The sequence below is a fragment of the Felis catus genome, chromosome C2 (assembly GCF_018350175.1).
Source record: "Felis catus isolate Fca126 chromosome C2, F.catus_Fca126_mat1.0, whole genome shotgun sequence".
NCBI lineage: Eukaryota > Metazoa > Chordata > Mammalia > Carnivora > Felidae > Felis > Felis catus.
The window spans coordinates 44977511-44992819 of NC_058376.1; the positions used below are offsets into that span (position 1 = coordinate 44977511).

Genomic DNA, 15309 nt, shown 5'->3' on the forward strand with positions numbered 1-15309 from the left:
CTTGGCCCCCTTGTTTAGAAAAGAAAGGAGTCTTTCCTCAGTAATAATGTGAAATCTTGACTCTGTTGGGACTTCCATATTTCCTAATATCTACAATTTGCTCTTCTAAGACACAAAGACATGTCATCAAAATTTATAACTATGTCTTAGAGCAATATTAGGTATAGGGATTTATTGATATCCCATTTTTTTTTCTGAGGTTTTAGTATATCTAGTATCTAATAAAAATAAATTTCCTGGAAATTTATCTGAAAACCCAACCAAATAAGGGCTCTATAAAATTGTGGTATCATTCTGGTTACTTCAAAGTGAAAGTGTCAAATCAGTAGTATTCTTATATTTCACTGCAAAGATGTTGTAGCAGCTTCCATAGCTCTTTTAAAATGTTTTTAAATGTTTTTAATGTTTATTTATTTTTGAGAGAGAGAGAGTCAGAGTGAAAGCAGAGGAGGGGCAGAGAGAGAGGGAGACATAGAATCTGAAGCAGGCTTTAGGCTCTGAGCTGTCAGCACAGAGCCTGATGGGGGGCTTGAACTCACAGACTGTGAGATCATGACCTGAGCCAAAGTCGGATAACTTAACCAACTGAGCCACCTGGGAATTCCTCTTTTAAAATGTTTTTAATACCATCTGATGTTCCTTTCCTTAGCTATTCTCCAATTCTAGTGGCCATAATACATCAACTTTCTTAATCAAGAGCACCAACTGATTTATTTTATTCTGAGTGGATGATTCTCCTTTTTCATGGGTATTTTTCCCCTTCTATTTGAGTGTATTGTTTTAGATTAGTTACATACATATTAATTAGAATACATATATATTACATATATATTTATGTAATCTTAAAATGTGTTCAAGAGTACTTCAAATATATTTTATATATATAAAATCTCTCTATGTGGTTTCCATGGAAATTTCTTTTGCGTAAGTAGTTGAAGCTCCTGAATCGTTATGATTTCATTTAAGTTGTAATTTTTTTCTTTCCAATATGATCAGGATTTTGGATTTTGTGACTTTGCCAGTCCTTTAACTCTGCTCTAGTAATTTCTTTTTAACAATCTGATAGAAAAGCACAAAGTTATTTTATTATTTATTGCTTTTGGAGCAGTGGATTTATAATCACAGGACCTTAACTGCTACCTCTTCAGTGTATTCCAGTGTACTTTGTAGCTACTGAAAGTGTACTACTTTTTTGTGTGTGTGTGCTCTGAGTTGTCCCTGTTTATTGACATTTTGAAACATTTACTAATTGTGGCATAGTATGCATTTAGTTATTCTGAATTTCTCATTTATTTACATTAATTTTGCTAATCCATTCAGTTATTCATTTTTGTTTATATGTTTTCTTTTTTTTTAAATATTTATTTATTGAGAGAGAGAGAGAGAGAGAGAGAGAGAGAGAGAAACAAAGTGTGAGTGGGGTAGGGGCAGAGAGGGAGACACAGACTCTAAAGCAGGCTCCAGGCTCTGAGCTGTCATCACAGAGCCCAACTCAGGGTTCAAAGTCATGGACTGCAAGGTCATGACCTGAGCCGAAGTCAGATACTTAACCAACTGAGCCACCCAGACACCCATATTTGTTTGTTTTTAACCCCTTTTCACCACTCCCACTGCCCCAACTCTTGTCCAAGCTTCATCGACTCTTGCCTAGATTATTGTAATAGCTTCCTTTTTTTTCATATACAGAGTTTATTTTTTACTTTCTTTAAATCCTAGTTAGTTAACATATAGTGTAATAATGGTTTCAGGAATAGAATTTAGTGATTTATCACTTACATATAACACCCAGTTCTCTTCACAACAATTACTCATTTTTAAAATAATGAATTCAGGAAAAGTGTGGGGGGTGGGGGTTGAAATAGTTTTAGCCTTTAAGGATTTTAGGTTATATGGAAGAATAGTTACACCAGGAAATACATACATTGTAGTAAAATTAAGTGAGATGAGTACTGTCTGTGAAGTATGTACAAATTTCAATGGGGCATAAGAGTAAGAGCATGTATATATTTTGGGAATAAGTTTAGGAAGGTTCTGTAAGAAATCACATTTAGGCTAAGCCGTAAGTGATGACTAGGAGTCTTTTTTCAGGACCAAAACAGTGAGAGAATTCCAGTAAGAAAGGAATAGCATGAAATAGAGAGAGGGGAGAGGATGAAATGAGTTTGAGCATTACCAGTATATCAGAGTAATGTACGGCAGGGATGGGGTACTATAGAAAATGAAGTAGGACAGATAGATGGGATCAAGCCAGGAAGTATCTTGCATGCAGTGGAAAGGATCCCTTGTAAGGCAGCAGTTACCTTACTGTGTTTTCTTGAACATTTTACCATAGAATGTTAATGCATATTCAGTGTCCAAGAGGTTCTAGTACCAAAAAGGTGAGAGAAATACTGGGTTAAAAATAATAAGGAATATCTTATTTCATGTCTTCTCCAATTCATTATTATATACTTCGCATCATTAATCTAAAAGAAATATAGAGAATAGTTCCACTCTATAATCATGACTCTTTTTAGAGGCTTTCCATGAGCCTAAAATATAAATTACATTCATATCACTTCTTATAATATATGTATATATTTATTTTATTTTTTGTTTAATTTCTGTTTCTCATATTAGATTATAATAACCCTGAAAGCATGTGCTATGTTTATTTTGATTCATCTTTTTACTCAGAACCTGCTAGAATGTTCAGTGTATACATTATGAACATTTCTATTGCACATTTCTGGCAAATACTTTGGGAAAATTCTCTAAGTGATAAGGTGAACCACTGAGGAATTTTGAAAAAAAGAAGGGAAAATTTGGATTTATATTTTAAGCAGATCACTGAAGCTGCCTTGTGGAAGTTAAATGAGAGGAAAAGGACCAAGGGGCCCTAGTCCAGTTGAGAGGTGAAATGGGTAGTGGAGAGAAAAACTGATAGATTTGAAGATGATTTAGGATGTTTAGTGTATTGGTTCCTGGTTGGTGTTGTAACAAATTACCTTCAATTGAGTGGCTTTAAAAAAACAAAAATTTATTCTTACCAGTTTGTAAGTTAAAAATGGGACATGGATCTCTTTAGGCTAAAATCAAGGTGTCAGTGGCACTGTGTTCCTTTCTGGAGGCTGTAGGGTAAAGTCCATCTCCTTACCCTTTCTGGCTTCTGGAGGCTGCCCACCATCCTTGGCTCATGGCTGCCTTCCTCCACATTCAGCCCAGCAAGGTTGTATTTCGCTGCACCTTCTTCTGTAGTCACATCTTCTAATGACTCCCTCTTCTACTTTTAAAGACCTTTATTATTACATTGGGCTCACTGGATAATCTAGGATAGTCTCCCTATCTTCAGGGTTAGATGATTATCTAATTAAGTCTGCAACCTTAATTTTCCTTTGCCATGTAACATAGCATTTTCACAGTTTCCTTGGATTAGGAAATGAACAACTTTGGAGGGAGGGGGGTCATTATTCTGCCTACAACATATGCTTTGCAAAATTATAGATGAGCAGTTAAGGGTGAGTTAGGGTTGGATACAGATTCCTAATTTGTGTACTTGGGCAGATGCTGTGTGCCAGTACCTCAAATAGGGAAATCAGGAGGTAATATCTGTTCATAGGAAAATAATCAAGTCACATGTGGACTTGTTAAGTTTGAGGGATATTGAAGGAGGTAATCCAGAAGATATGGCTAACAGTTGACCTGTGAGATGGACCTGGGTAATCAGAGGCTTCTCGCCCCCTCCACTGTCCTTGGAATGTACAGTTCTGCCCATTATTCCTGCAGTGGGAGCTGTTCCAAAGACATAGCCTTGAGAGAGTAAGGTGTTGTTGAGACCATCTGGATGGTACACTTGTGAGAACCCATTTGGGGCTTCTGTAAACTTAAGATCTGGCAGGGAGATATGGAGGTCCACTCATCTTGTGGCTGCCTAAGACAAGCCTTGTTTATTAAAACCTGCCACCTACTGACCTGAAGGCTTTTTGCCTCTCTTTCTTTGGTCTTTCCCTGCCTTCCCTATACAGAGGCCAGTTTGTGAACAGGTAAAGGGCTTGTGAATTGTGTCTGATGGGTAAGAGAGATTTGTTTAGGAGATACTGTTTTGGAGGTGGGTAGAATTGAAATAATAGTTGAAACCCTCTAACTGGTAATTTTTTTTTTGAAAAACATGAAGACAGAGAAAACAAGAAGTAACAGATTTCTGAAGAACATACAATTGTTCATTATTCAGAATATGGCAGTTTTAGATTATATGATCAAATAACATCATCTAGGTAGGAGAAAACTATTGAGTTTCTCAGAAATAATATTGTTTCTATATATTGACAAATCAATGGTTTTAAATTTTTAAAACTTCTCTCATTTTTGGCTGATAAAAATAAGGATTGTAGTAAAGAGCAGTCTAAGACCAAAACAATCTGTCCAACCAACTATGGTCTCTATGCCTAAAAGTTTAGATTCTTACCAAATTGTGCAGCAAGGTTGCAAATGTTATTCCCTGTCCTTATTTGAAACCATATAAGAGTCAGTAATTGGAATTTATTTTACTCACATGTGAGAATCTTTCTTGGGAAAAATACATAGTACTTGTTATTAAGGAGAGTCTATAGATAGAACCATTTTTTTCCCACAAAGTAAAAATTAGTACTTCCCAAATTTAGCCAATACTAGGCTATAACCATGGAGACTGTAATATGCCTTGTAAATAGTGTTTGAAATGCCAAAGTTATAGTTGGCAATATGTATGTTTGAAAAATAATTTTTTGGAAGTAATGAACTTCTTATTGTTTCTTCCGCACTGTTAAAGTTAAGCGCTTTAAAATGAGTAGATAAAATTGTTTGTTCCTTACATGGAAATAGACGTAGAGGGCTGTAAAAGTAAAACAGGGGTTACTCCTTTTCAGTAATTTAGTACTTTCCTAGAAATCTTTGATCTGTAATTTAGTCTCTTGAATGTGTTTACCTGCAAGGAAGGAGATTCCCTGGGGAGATAAATCATCAGTGAATAAATCGTCCTTCTCATTTATAAATTAGTCTCCTGTATGTCTGATTACCAGGAATAAGTCTCCTAAAATATAATCACTCCTCCTTGGGATGATAAAAATCGAGCTTCTCAGCCATGGCATTTGAAGATGGAGTTTGGATCCTGATGACTTCACCAAAAGAATTTCTCAACATTTTATATTTCTTACCATAATCCATGTCTTGGGTAATCAATAAATTAAAACTGATCACTGCCTTATGAAAGCCTATATCTGCTTTCTTATGCTTAATTATGCTTGGGAAACCTGTGTTGCATAAAATATCCTCCATTTGCCTAAATGCTAAAATGCCATTATCCTCTTTATTGCATAAGATCCTGGTGATAAACACTTTCACAATAGCACTTAATGACTTGCCTTCCCTACAGGATAATGATGATAATGCCATTTTTTGTTGTTGTTTTGCTTTTTTCTTTTATTTTTTCTGCCAACACTAAAGTGTCCATCTGTCATTCTTTCCTATATACTGAAGCCATGCTGCTCTTGGCATGGGTCACATTTGTAAATGTTTCATTTATGAACCATTCCTCCTCCTGACTCGTCTGCAGTACAGAAATATGCAACAGAAGATCAGCTGTCTTTACAGTTCATGTGCCTCTAAATCTGGTATCACATTTGCTCTCTCATTTCCTCAGTAGTTTCAGTAGGAAATTGTCCTACATAGTTCTCATGACATTATTTATCAAATTTTCCTAAAAAGCTGTTTTATGTATAAATGATGCAACAACTGGTTGTTTTAATATTTTATTTTTCTTCACATTTTTCCTGCCCATTTCTCTCATTACAGACTTTTCTCTTCCACAAGCAATACTACTTACTAAAATTCTCAGTACAATTCAATTTAGTGATTCACGAGACAACACACATTCCTTAGGCAGTCAAGGATGGTGAAATTATGGGAAAAGGGTTAAAAATTACATTTTATTTAAATTATTCTTTTACAGCATCTCTCCCAAAATATATATTATTATATGAACAGATTATCAAGTTTTATGACATGACAATCATGTTTTATAAGCAGTTGACTGTTTAAGTGTTCATGGATGGTTTAGTTAGCTGCTTTAGAGGAGTCTTCAATTGGCAATTTGGCTGTACCTTTTTTAGAAACTAAAGCGAGTATGGATAATATTTCTGTAAGCAGCTGGAGGGAGTAGATGGGGAAGTCTAAGAAAGAAAATAAAAACATTTCTCTTAGCTTTCTCTTGAAGAAGACTCTTCGAGTAATCAATTAAGAGAAACTCAAAGGGCAAAGAAGAGACAATCATGACCCATGACACGAAAAGCAAACTTTTGTTTGTTACTCTTGTTTTTACATGCGAAGTCATACATGCTACCCTGGAAGAGTGGCTAAGACCAGAGTCTGTCAAGAGCCAGGTTAGAGTGGATACTAAAGCTTAGGGAATTACTTGGTTTATGGCAGAACAGTTCCCAACAGTTGGTAGAATAAGAATTATGACTTGGCTAAGTTTACACAAGCACATCATATAATCTAAACAGAGGGTAATTTATTTGAATATGGTAGAAGTTGGAGTTTTACACTTGATCTTAGCCAAAAGGCCAACAAGCAATTAGAAATTGGAGTTTTAGGAATTCTTTTGCAATATAGTTCTATGAGAAATTGCTTATGCCGTGTGATTTTAGCTATGCCATGGAAGAGTCCCAAGTTCATTGTCACCCAAAAGGTGTTGTAATCAATTCAAATTTAAGTTGGATAAATAAATAATGTAGGAAGGGATAAGGGGAAATGAGTATTCATAAGCACATTTGTGTGCTATTTTACTTAAGATGTTTTCTTGATATGATGAGTGTGTTCAGTGGGGCAGCAGATTAGAAGGGATAATTTGAACATTGTGCACTGTGAGAGATGAGATTAGATGCACAGAGTTTGGACTGAGAGCAAGCAGCCTAAGGGTACTCTTTGATGAAAGGGTAGGGGTAGGGATGGAGCAGGGAAAAGGACTCCAAAAGGTATGAAAATGTTTGTCTTCTAACAATCCATTCTGTGCTCAAAACAAATGCCTACTTTAACTATATTTTCCCAAAGACCACTTTGTCCCTTAACCACTTCTTAGAGAGATCATATGTGAGCCTTCTCCCTTACAAAGTAAGCACAATGACTATATAAATTTTGTCCAGTGCCTGCCTTCCCACTAATCCTGCACTATTTTTTCAGTAGTTGGTTAAAAATGTTTTCTCGAAGGCATGAGTTTTTTGTGCATGCTCCTTCCACTCAGCTGTTTGTTCCTTTTTTCATTCATTCATTCATTCATTCATTCATTCATTCATTCATTTTATTCAATAAATACATGTGTGCGCGCACACACACACAGATCCTGCCCTTGAGGAGCTCATACTATATTGGGAGAACTAATTTTTAAATTGATACTGATAATTATGTCTTGATTTGGCCATAATTTTAATGGAAAAAATGAGAATATTGTCCTTTCACCGTTGTCTAATATGTATATTTTTCAAAATTTTAACAATACAATTAAGATTTTTACTGGATAATTTTTTAAAGCTGATGACTTAAGCTTGGGTTAGTAAATGTTTACTTATAGTGGTGTGTAGTTTAATTTTTTAAATTCGTACTCTAAGTGAAACACTATCTCTTCTGAGAAATTTAGCAGATATTTCTTGTTCAGGATTGTTTTGAAGAGTATTCTTCAGGTAGAAAATTACTATTTCCCTTACTGTTGACTACTGGGATATATTTCTACAATCTATTCATTGTTTGGAACTTCTGTAGAAAGTGAGATAAGTTGTCCAATTACAGTTTATGGAGATGTTGATTTGCTATTGGATGTTTGCCCTTTTGGAACAACAATTTAATTCTACACATTCTACTAAATAGCTGCCGCCTTTTCTGCACCTTCTGAATAAGGGCATTTTAAGCCTTTTTGCTATTTACATGTTTGAATAAACTATGGCATGTGAGTTGACACAAAAATCCTAACAATGGGAGCGAAAAACATCACATCAGGTATACTCCTTGAGGCTATACATAGTATTCCTATAAACTTTCTGTAGTCTGCAATAGCTAATACAGCCTCTGGAATATAACAGCCTCAATAAATGTTTGTTGAAATAATATCAAAATGTCTTAAAGTAAAATCAAGTAACATTTTTATGACTATATGTCCTAATGAAGGAGGTTAAAAATGTTTTACATTATGTCTGTGTAAATGAAATGGAGAAAAAAACCAATATTGCAAAGGGGAAAAAACAAAAACAAAAACAAAAATTCCTTTCCATTTTCCAGGGGAAAAATAAAACTCTGTTTTACTCATATAATTTTTTCTTAGATTCTAGTAAAAGTCATTTTTTCCTTCTCAGTGCAAAGCTACTCTTGTTTCTTTTTAAAGTAAGGGTTTCAATACTTTATTTAGACTGTTCTTCCATTATGTAGAAGTGGTTTTACATTATTTTATTGTAGATAAGACTTTCAAAAAGTATTCATAATCTATTTTGACCAGAGCTAATAAAATAATATTTAAGTGCATTTCAAACCTTGAGTTTCATAATATTCTTCCAAAAAAAAATAGAAAGTGTCCAAAGACAAGTGAAAAATATAAGAAAAGAAAGCACTAGAAAGCACTAGAAAGAAGCATCTCTGATGCTGTGTAAGTGATGGGGAGAATATTTAGTGGTTTGGGCTAACTGGAGTATATATAGTAAATGTTGTGAGTTTCTGTGACAGATGAGAAGATCAACAACATTTATTAAATGTATAAGTAGCAAATCTAAAACCAAAGCCAAATAGTCTTTTCTACTATTTAATCCCTGTGTAATTGAAAAAAAAATGGAAATAATACAGGTCCTAAACAAAGCTACTTAGTTGATTTATAGATCAAAGTGATGAAGATGTCAAAATGGAAGAATTATATTTGCTGTTGATTAGGAATGTGTCAAATTTCTTTTCCTTTTTTTTTAATTCATAGAAATAACTAAACAACTTGATGGGGAAAGCAGGACTTGTGAGGTGACTCATTGATAAGTCTTAATGACCTTGCTCAGGAGCCTAGGAGTAAACCTGTCATTTGGTGACCTTGTCATGGATCAGATCTATACTTGGGTTCTCCTTGGGTCTTTGGGGTAAACTAGCCCATCTGAATGGCAGGCATTAAAAATTATTTAAGACTAAAGCAAATAAAGCTGTGTCAAGCAGGATAACAGTATAGTTCTTTTGAGCAAAATAGGTGTGGAACTGATAAGGATGAACACTACTAGTTATATTTTTAATCAAATACTATTGATAAAGTTTTCACTGGCAGTACTTGACTCTGAGGTATAACTTGCCTTCTATATAGCAAACTGGCTTGAATTTTTTTTTGCTCTTTTCTCTAAGGTAATAATGAAGGAATAATTTCTCTGATTATTAGAGCTTATCTTTCCATCATAACTAAAAAAACAAAAACAAAAAAGTGATCTGTTTTCCAGAAGGGACAGAGGCAGAGAGATTTGAACATGCTTTCTAAAAAAGATAACATTTTCTGGAAGAGTAGGAAGTTGAAGGGTATGAATTCAAAAGTTCTAGGTTTGACTTCATCCTATAAATTTGAGAAAGGTGCTTAATATCATTATGTTCATGTTATCTTTCAGATAGGATTTTCAAACTCTCACATCGGGTAGAAAAAACAATCATGAATAATACCTATATTAAAAACAGTTATAGGGGCGCCTGGGTGGCTCAGTTGGTTGAGTGTCCAACTTTGGCTCAGGTCATGATCTCACAGTTAGTGGGTTCGAGCCCCGCATCAGGCTCTGTGCTGATGTCTTGCTCAGAGCCTGGAGCCTGCTTCAGATTCAGTGTCTCCTTCTCTCTCTGCCCCTCCCCCGATCATGCTTTGTCTCACTCTGTTTCTCAACACTAAATAAATGTAAAAACAAACAAACAAAACCAAACAGGCAGGTAACCACAGAATTAAGAAAGGCATGACAAAACAAAATGCTGTAAGTACACCTAATGAACAAATAATTGTGCTCAGTTTCTAGACAAAAGTAGTTTTGTTAGTTTTAAGAAGGAATGATTCTCTTTGGAAAAGGCTGGCTTAAAATAATACCAATACACAAAGGGACATAGGACTAAACTTAATAATCCTACATTTATTTAAATCAATCTGTGGTTGATTTTTAGGAATTAAATATTGATTTTGACTCTATGTGAGGGTAGATACCCATTGTATACAGATCTGGAAGTTACAGGTGTGATTTTTGTCAATCAGAAATATACGATTATGCCAAAACTGGTAGTTAATATAGTAATCTGAATGTCAGTTTAAAGCAGGATGTAAACAGGATGACGTTCAAATAGACTAGTGCTAATATACACACAGATATATATGCATGTTTATCTATAATTCAAAGTATTCTCTAACTGTATTATATTTGGTCATGATGTCAGAAGTATTCCTTTTGTTTATTTACTAGTTTGTTTGGAGCTATGGGGGGTTGTAGGGTATGTTACAGTCAGTGGAACATGACTGGAATTTACTATGAAAAGCCTCTACTACTATGTTACTAAAAAACTTAGTAACTTACGTTACCTTTCTGGGCTCTATTTGTAAAATAAGACTCTAAATTGAAGATTATAAGAAGAAATTCCTTTTTCTTTTTCTCATAAAGTCTATTGGAGAAAATCCCAAACTTGTGTTTACTGGTATCTGAACTTTAAAAAATACTGATAAATATTTGGACTCAATTCACATGCCATTAACTTGAATTTTTACAAAAAAATTATCCTAAAAGAATAGCTTAGTGGGTTGATTGATCTCTTCTTTGCCTCATTTGTCAAAATGGCATACAAATAAAATCTCCTCCTTTTTTATTGTACAGTTGGAGCAAAGATGATCTAGCATATATGATAAACCTGTATGCTAATTGCTTTAAAACTAATATCTTAAATTCATTAAAAGGGATGTAGATAAAGACTTGATAAATTATTTAAGGCAAAACTTAGCATTGAGCTTTTTTATCTTGGATACTCATCAGTCTCATTTAATTCAGTATTATCACCCTTGCCTTTATCATTTCATATCTTCTTTTAGAACATAATGAAATTTTCTTAAAATTTCCAAAATAATGAGTAAAGGGAGTACTAAAAATTAAGAGATATTTTCAGACAGAAATACAATATGCTGGAAATTTATTTCTGAAGGTTAATAGGAAAATTGCATGTGGTATAGACAATATATTCTATGCATTATGTTGCTTATTAAACAAAATACACATATTTTCAAAACTTTGGTACCACCAACCTAGTCCTACTTCCATTTATTTTTGACTTATCCAACTTCTCATTATGATGTGAATAATTACATTTTCATATGTACTCCTTACATAAATAATAAGTATTGTGCCATATTTAAAAGCTTGCAATTAAATTAAAAATTAAAAAAGTATTGACTTTTTACTGAGTTTATGTCGACATCGTGGTTTTTTCCCTGTTTAAGTTTACAGTATTTTTACTCTCTGGTAGGAACTGGATAACTCTTGTTTAAAGCCAGCAGGAGGAGCTCTCACCTTGCTGGGTTCAATGCAATTAGTGAGCTTGAAAAACCTGAATTTGTGGGGCTTTTACATATGAAACAAATAGTAAAATTTATACATTTATCACGTTTTATGGTATTAAAAATCTCAAAACTCCTTAGTTTTATTTTAGTATCAGTTTATCATTCACTTGTCAGGAATGCAAATTTGGAATTTTACTGTTCTTATGAATTTTTAAAAGGTATGATTGCAGTTTAAAGAGGAAAACAAAGCAATAATATAAATCTTGTTTCTTTTTTTTTTTAATTTTTTTTCAACGTTTTTTTATTTTTGGGACAGAGAGAGACAGAGCATGAACGGGGGAGGGCCAGAGAGAGAGGAAGACACAGAATCGGAAACAGGTGGGGCTCGAACTCATGAACCGTGAGATCGTGACCTGGCTGAAGTCGGACACTTAACCGACTGCGCCACCCAGGCGCCCCATATAAATCTTGTTTCTTAAAGCTAATCTGAAATAAAAAAATTCTAAGGATTTACACTTTTGTAGGTATACATATTTTCCTTTTTTGTTTGTTTTGAAATGAGTATACTTCACAGTTTACAAATGCTAATTATCGAGAACCAAGCAGCCTAACATTTTAGAAAGTATATTTATATCAACTAATCAATTAATTAATTTTCCAGTCTGTGAAAAATAAATCTCTATTGGTAGACTTCAATATTAAGGATTTTTGAACACTCTGCTCCAGTAAACCTCTTGACTTAAATGGCATGATTTGTAGGTAGTACTGGTGAATTTTCTGTAGAAAATATTCATGAAAAACTAGGATAAAAACTTACAAAGATTTGGGTGACTGGGTGGTTCAGTCGGTTAAGCATCTGACTCTTGATCTCGGCTCAGGTTATGATCTCACTGTTCCTGAGCCCGAGCTCTGTGTTGGGCTATATTGGGCTCTGCACTGAGCATGGAGCCTGCTTGGGATTCTCTCTCTCTCCCTCTCTCTCTCTCTCTCTCTCTCTCTCTCTCTGCTCCTTCCTTGCTCTCTTTTTCTCACTCTCTAAAAAGTAATTAATAAATTAAAAAAAAACTTACAAAGTTTTTGGATCAGCAAAAGAAATAGTGATGTTTTTCTGCATCTACAGAAATAAAAGAGAGGGAGGCAGACAAAGAAACAGACTCTTAACTATAGGGAACAAATTGATGGTTACCAGGAGAAATGGGGATGGGGATGGGTTAAATAGGTGATGGGGATGAAGGTGTACTTGTAATGAGCACTGGAAGTGTTGAATCACTGTATTGTATACCTGAAACTAATATTATGCTATATGTTAACTAACTGAAATTTAAATACAAACTGTAAAAAAAGGTAAGAAAAACACTTAAAATTGAAAGACTTTAAGTGTTTTACAAAGGACATTCTAACATCACTGTCCTTGGTTTGAATCCAAATCTGTCAGTTTGTGATGTAAAGGAAAATTACTTAACCTTTTTGAGGCTCAGTATTCTCATTTGTAAATTGAGCATTTAGAAAAAGACACACCTTCTAGGACGATGTGGAGATTACTTGAGGAAGAAAATACATAGAAACTTCTTCCAACAGTGACTGTGAATTAGTATCATTATTTTTCTAGCCTTCAGGGAAATAATGATGTATTTAAAAAATATAAATGTTCTAGATGAGGGGTGCCTGGGTGGCTCAGTTGGTTGAGCAGCCAACTTCAGCTCAGGTCATGATCTCGCAGTCCATGGGTTAGAGCCCCGCGTCGGGCTCTGTGCTGACAGCTCAGAGCCTGGAGCCTGTTTTGGATTCTGTGTCTCCCTCTCTCTGACCCTCCCCTGTTCATGCTCTGTCTCTCCTTGTCTCAAAAATAAATAAAACGTTAAAAAAATTAAAAAAAATGTTCTAGATGAGTAACTTTAAACTTTTGTGTATCCCAAAGTGCATACTGGTAGTAAATACTTCTGAATTCTTTATAATAGTGTATATCAAAAATGAAAGTAACTTTCATTTGATAATGAGATAAACTTACAGCTTGAATATTATTATAATGATATCTTTAGCTTCTTTCTCTAATAAATGAGATTCTTTTTGTTATACTGAATGAACCCAAATGACATTCAAATATCATTTTATGTATTTGTGTGTGTGTGTATGAGAATGTGTGTGTGTGTGTGTGTGTGTGTGTGTGTGTGTGTGACCATTAGCTAAGTCTATTAATTCATTAGGAGTTAGAAAACAGTATAGGCTAGTTCAGCCATTCCTTTTTAATTTATTAACTGAACTACTTCAATAACAGCAATGTTCCTTCTTTAACTGTTTTTTTTTTATTCATAAGTAGTTTATATAGCAAAAGCAAAATAAGGGTGCCTGGGTGGCTCAATTGGTTGAGTGTCCAATTCTTGGTATCAGCTCAGGTCATGGTCCCAGGATCATGGGATCAAGCCCTGTGTGGGGCTGTGTGCTGAGCATGGAGCCTGCTTAAGATTCTCTCTCCTGCTCTTTCACTCTCCCCCACTCACGCGTGTGTATGCACTCTCTCTCAAATAAAAAATAAAGAAATAAAGAAAAAACAAAATAAAATGTTTTATTGTTTTCATATTAGTTACCAGTTTTTAAAATAATGGTTTCCTAGTATTCTATAAAAGTTGTCAGTAGGTATATTTTATCATTATGAATGCATGGATTTGAGCATATTTGAAGTGTTTCAGTCCCTATAGTCATTAACCTTGTGTATGATCAGATTATCCATTTTTGGCCAGTAGAAGCCTATCCAGGTTGGTTCCCAAGTCTTTTTGACACAACTCTAGTAAAACATTGATATCTTCCTTGATTTCTGTATAAGGATTATAAAACATCACTAGTGAAGTAATTTCACACACACAAAAAAAATAAATTGAACTTCAGTCTGATCAAGTTACTAAATGTATCTACCAATTTAAAGAATATAAAGGGAATGGGGGGCATGTTCAATGATATCTTACAATTAGAAAAATCTAGAATATAGGACAAAATAACCTTTTTTTCCCAGTAAATTTGATTTCAAGTAATGAAAAAGATAACTGGCCAGGCATTAAGGAAATATATTAAAACAACAATGAGATACCATTATACACCTGTTGGAATGCCTTAAAAAAGACCTGGACAATACCAAGTCCTGCTAAGGATGTGAAGCAACTGGAAAACTGGTATTCTGCTAATGGGAATTTGAAACATCATAGCCATTTTGTAATACAGTTGGACACTGTCTTCAAAATGAGGATTCTCCATAAACCCAGGAATCCCTATTTACCATGGAGAAATGAAAGCATAGGGTCATATAAAAACCTGTACATGAAAGTTTATAGTGGCTTTATTTATAATGTCCCCAACGGGAAATACCTCACATTTCCATCAAGTAGGGAATTCCATACAATAGAATACTTTTCAACAATAAAAAGGAATTATTGATACATGCAGCAACATAGATGAATCTCAAATGCATTATGCTACAAGAAAGAACCAGTCTTGAAAGACCCCATGCTATACTATTTCATTCATTTGACATTTTGGAAAAGGCAAAATCATAGGGACAGAAGTTAGATTAGTAGTTGCCAGGGACTGGGCTGTGGAAGGGATTAGCCATATTGGATAACAAAGGAAGTTTTGGGGGTGATGGAAATATTCCATAGCTTGACTGTAGCAGTGGTTACATGGATGTGGGTGTTTGTCACAATTCATAGAAATGTACATTTAGAAAGGGTAAATTTATTGTAAGTAAATCATACCTCAATAAATCTAACAAAAAAAGTTAATGGGAT

General features: G+C 34.3%; 1 protein-coding gene across 4 annotated transcripts in view; it reads left to right on the forward strand.

Annotated features, from left to right (window-relative positions):
- The window catches only part of EPHA6 (EPH receptor A6), an 854316-nt gene that overhangs the window by 53237 nt on the left and 785770 nt on the right, over positions 1-15309 (forward strand). The gene's annotated exons all lie outside the window — the stretch shown is intronic.